Genomic DNA, 5,628 nt, shown 5'->3' on the forward strand with positions numbered 1-5,628 from the left:
TATACATGTGGACAATGCAATATAATTGGACCAATACGAAGTCCCAGTGCTCACTGGCTCCCAAACTCAGAAGGAAAAGACCTATAGAAAGTAACAGTGTTCAGCAACATACTAGCACGTAAAGTCTTGTCTCTGAAGTACTCAAGGAATGCCAGGTAGCAGCCTTATACAATGCTTTTGCTGCAATCTTTATCCTCTCAGGCCTTGATGTTACTGCTACAAGAGGTGTGGTGTGCCTGGGAGGTAACCAAAGTGTGTGAGCTATAGTGAGGTAAAAACACAGCGGAGACAAGGCACTTTAATTTTATCATGAAGTAAACTAGGCAAGGTGAACCACAGGCAAGGGAATAATGCTGACAATGCCTTGTTTTCCTTGTGGTAAAATTAACACGCCTTGTCTTCATCGTGTTTTTACCTCGATATAGCTCATGCACATTGGCTACCCTGAGGTTAAAAACATATCTTTTCTTAGCAGCGAAGACAAGGCCTTAGTCGCTATTGCAACCATGGCCTTGGCAGAATACAATATGAAATGATTTTATGGGAGAAATCCCTGTAGCTTTAAGGGTGGAATTAACAAGGGACAGTATGAGCCTATTGAAGTCACAAGTTAGTTCAGCCATTGATTTCAATGAGGTCAGGATTTCACCCATTATGTTTTGTTATAAATAACTTGTTAAATTTCACTGGAAGTTGAGAGGTCTCAGCACTTCTCTGAAGGTATTCCAGAATTTTGCAGGATCAATCGCATAAGGATTAATTAGATAATGTCTGTAAAAGGCTTTTGAAATAAAAATTCTAAGGAGAGTAAAAAGAAGTTAAGGAATTTAGGAGCACAAATCCCATTTGAAATCCTTCATGTGTTTTTGAAAGACTAAAAATTGCTACCAGTGCCTGTAAATTACTAAGGTACAAATAGTCTATGTGCTGGAGACTACTTTGTCTGTCTTCGGTACCTATATGGCCCCCCATCACCATGGTATCAGAGAAGCTTACAATCTTTAATGTATTTATCCTCAACAATATCTCTAGGAGTGTGTTACCCCTAATTTACAGATGAGGACAGAGGCCCAGAGAGACTAAGTGACCTGTCCAAGGTCACACAGGACATCTGTGGTGAAGCAGGGAATTGGAGACCCAGACTAGTGCCTAAACCACAACACCATCTTCCCACTGCTCTGTGCTTCCACAGAACTCCAGCCACAAACCCTCCAGCAGAATACCAGGCAATGATGTGCTCAACTGATGTAGAATCTCTGCTTAAATTCTTATTTTTTCCAAATCTCCCCAAGTCACTGCTGCTCAATATACAACAGGCTCTTACCTTTAAATTATGGATCTGATAAAAACTGTAGGATATGAAAAGACCTACTTACCTATCTGGTTCAGGTTCATAATACATCATCTACCAATAGATTCAATCCTGCCTCATTAATTAATAATAGGGCTCAGATTTTCCTAGATGTGATAGCTGATGGATTCCTTCATCAAGTAGTTGCTGAACCGACTAGAGGGGATGCCATTTTAGATTTAATTTTGGTGAGTAGCGAGGACCTCATAGATGAAATGGTTGTAGGGGACAATCTTGGCTCAAGTGATCATGAGCTAATTCAGTTCAAACTAAATGGAAGGATTAACAAAAATAAATCTGCAACTAGAGTTTTTGATTTCAAAAGGGCTGACTTTCAAAAATTAAGGAAATTAGTTAGGGAAGTGGATTGTACTGAAGAACTTATGGATCTAAAGGTAGAGGAGGCCTGGGATTACTTTAAATCAAAACTGCAGAAGCTATCGGAAGCCTGTATGCCAAGAAAGGGGAAAAAATTCATAGGAAGGAGTTGTAGACCAAGCTGGATGAGCAAGCATCTTAGAGAGGTGATTAAGAAGAAGCAGAAAGCATACAGGGAGTGGAAGATGGGAGGAATCAGCAAGGAAAGCTACCTAATTGAGGTCAGAACATGTAGGGATAAAGTGAGACAGGCTAAAAGTCGAGTAGAGTTGGACCTTGCAAAGGGAATTAAAACCAATAGTAAAAGGTTCTATAGCCATATAAATAATAAGAAAACTAAGAAAGAAGAAGTGGGGCCGCTAAACACTGAGGATGGAGTGGAGGTTAAGAATAATCTAGGCATGGCCCAATATCTAAACAAATACTTTGCCTCAGTCTTTAATAAGGCTAAAGAGGATCTTAGGGATAATGATAGCATGACAAATGGAAATGAGAATATGGAGGTAGATATTACCATATCTGAGGTAGAAGCAAAACTGAAACAGCTTAATGGGACTAAATCGGGGGGCCCAGATAATCTTCATCCAAGAATATTAAAGGAATTGGCATCTGAAATTGCAAGCCCATTAGCAAGAATTTTTAATGAATCTGTAAACTCAGGAGTTGTACCGAATGATTGGAGAATTGCTAATATAGTTCCTATTTTTAAGAAAGGAAAAAAAAGTGATCCAGGTAACTACAGGCCAGTTAGTTTGACATCTGTAGTATGCAAGGTCCTGGAAAAAAATTTTGAAGGAGAAATTAGTTAAGGACATTGAAGTCAGTGGTAAATGGGACAAAATACAACATGGTTTTACAAAAGGCAGATCGTGCCAAACCAACCTAATCTGCTTTTTTGAAAAAGTAACAGATTTTTTAGATAAAGGAAATGCAGTGGATCTCATTTACCTAGATTTCAGTAAGGCATTTGATACCATGCCACATGGGGAATTATTAGTTAAATTGGAGAAGATGGGGATCAATATGAACATCAAAAGGTGGATAAGGAATTGGTTAAAGGGGAGACTGCAACGGGTCCTACTGAAAGGTGAACTGTCAGGCTGGAGGGAGGTTACCAGTGGAGTTCCTCAGGGATCAGTTTTGGGACCAATCTTATTTAATCTTTTTATTACTGACCTTGGCACAAAAAGTGGGAGTGTGCTAATAAAGTTTGCAGATGATACAAAGCTGGGAGGTATTGCCAATTCAGAGAAGGATCGGGATATTATACAGGAGGATCTGGATGACCTTGTAAACTGGAGTAATAGTAATAGGATGAAATTTAATAGTGAGAAGTATAAGGTTATGCATTTAGGGATTAATAACAAGAATTTTAGTTACAAGTTGGGGACGCATCAATTAGAAGTAACGGAAGAGGAGAAGGACCTTGGAGTATTGGTTGATCATAGGATGACTATGAGCTGCCAATGTGATATGGCTGTGAAAAAAGCTAATGCGGTTTTGGGATGCATCAGGAGAGGCATTTCCAGTAGGGATAAGGAGGTTTTAGTACCATTATACAAGGCACTGGTGAGACCTCACCTAGAATACTGTGTGCAGTTCTGGTCTCCCATGTTTAAAAAGGATGAATTCAAACTGGAGCAGGTACAGAGAAGGGCTACTAGGATGATCCGAGGAATGGAAAACTTGTCTTATGAAAGGAGACTTAAGGAGCTTGGCTTGTTTAGCCTAACTAAAAGAAGGTTAAGGGGAGATATGATTGCTCTCTATAAATATATCAGAGGGATAAATACAGGAGAGGGAGAGGAATTATTTCAGCTCAGCACCAATGTGGACACAAGAACAAATAGGTATAAACTGGCCACCAGGAAGTTTAGACTTGAAATCAGACGAAGGTTTTTAAGCATCAGAGGAGTGAAGTTTTGGAATAGCCTTCCAAGGGAAGCAGTGGGGGCAAAAGATCTATCTGGTTTTAAGATTCTACTGGATAAGTTTATGGAGGAGATGGTATGATGGGATAATGGGATTTTGGTAAGTAATTGATCTTTAAATATTCAGGGTAAATAGGACTAATCCCCTGAGATGGGATATTAGATGGATGGGATCTGAGTTACCCAGGAAAGAATTTTCTGTAGTATCTGGCTGGTGAATCTTGCCCATATGCTCAGGGTTTAGCTGATTGCCATATTTGGGGTCGGGAAGGAATTTTCCTCCAGGGCAGATTGGAGAGGCCCTGGAGGTTTTTCGCCTTCCTCTGTAGCATGGTTGACTTGAGGGAGGCTTCTCTGCTCCTTGACATCTTTAAACCATGATTTAAGGACTTCAATAGCTCAGATATAGGTGAGGTTTTTCACAGGAGTGGGTGAGTGAGATTCTGTGGCCTGCGCTATGCAGGAGGTCTGACTAGATGATCAGAATGGTCCCTTCTCACCTTAGTATCTATGAATCATTACATTGTTTTACCTCTGCTTAAAGTTTAAAGGGGGGAGGAGGAGTCGAAGAAAAAGCCTTCTCAGCATCATGCAAAAGTAAGCTGAACACTTTTGAGGAAACAAATATAGTGCAGTAAAGTACTGATGAGATACCTTTGAATGGCCTGAGAATCAGGAATACCTCAGAGCCATGGCATCAATCTGATTTACAACTTAATAACTTTGTTTCCAGAAATAAAGCAAAGTTGTTATTTAATGGCTGAAATATGGCCATTTTCTCCAAATACCAGTAATAATTTAAATTCATGACTTCTGTATTATTCATGTGGTCCAATTTAATATGAACAGTATTTCTGGCATTCAGTGTTTATGAGGAGTGTGTCTTCAGGGTATACCCTATTTTATGACAAACAGATGCTAGAAATAACTACCTGGTATTCCGCTGCTATGGACTGGGAATTAAAAGTAGGTCTTACAATTTTCTATCCTAAGCAGAAGAGAACATAAGAATTTTCTTGACAAGTTTCTAGGACACTTTAGACTAGCAGAGCACCTCATTTTTCCATTTCTCTTTTCTTTTTAATACCTTCTCTCTCTTCACCCAAACTTGGAGCAGCACATCTCCTATTAAGTGATTCACATGTTCAAACAATGGGCAAACCCCACAGTTTTAATATTGTTAGTTTGTACTTGCTTGCATCCCTCAACAGCTTCAAAGGTGAGTAGCAACCATTTCAATTAGCTGAAAGCAGGCCTGAGTCATCACAGGGATAATGCGAGGGATAACAATTTTTCTTTTTCACTCTGTGTGTGTGTAAATACAATGCTGTGAACCAAATTAATTCCCAGTCAATATGGGAAGAATATGCTATCTTCTACTTCTTTAGTATGGCAACTTAAAAAGCAACATTATGAAAACTGAATTTAGGTTGCTCAAAATATACAATAAGAAAATGGGGGATGGAAGGGAATAAGCTTTTTCAACAATTCACAAACAAACAGATTTCCTTCTGATTCCACAGGCTTTTGTCTGCATCAAGAATGTATGTTTTTCAAATCAATATGGATTTATATAATTTTCCTGAGAGGTTCGGTTTATTTAAATTTTAATTAATATTGCGCTAAGCAAATGTGCTGAACTAACTGTCTTGGAGAGTGAATTCTTTTTTAAATGCACAGAACAGGTACTATCACTACAACCAAAACAGCAACCACACGAGCTTCTGTGAACTGCACTACCAATCAGACATGCCAAACCTCCAGAAAAAAAATGCAGAAATTGGGCTTGGTTTTGGCTTAATTGGCTTGTGAGTTGCTCATTGGCTAGTTTTTGGCTTGTAGCTTGTTTTTTTTTTAAATCAGCTCCCAGCAAGCAGAGGCACAAGGGTGCAAGCAGGGGAATGCGAGGAGAGAGTCAGGGGTGCACAGTGGGCCCATCATAGTCCCAGACTGCACACCACCGGGATC

The sequence above is a fragment of the Dermochelys coriacea genome, chromosome 1, assembly GCF_009764565.3.
Source record: "Dermochelys coriacea isolate rDerCor1 chromosome 1, rDerCor1.pri.v4, whole genome shotgun sequence".
NCBI lineage: Eukaryota > Metazoa > Chordata > Testudines > Dermochelyidae > Dermochelys > Dermochelys coriacea.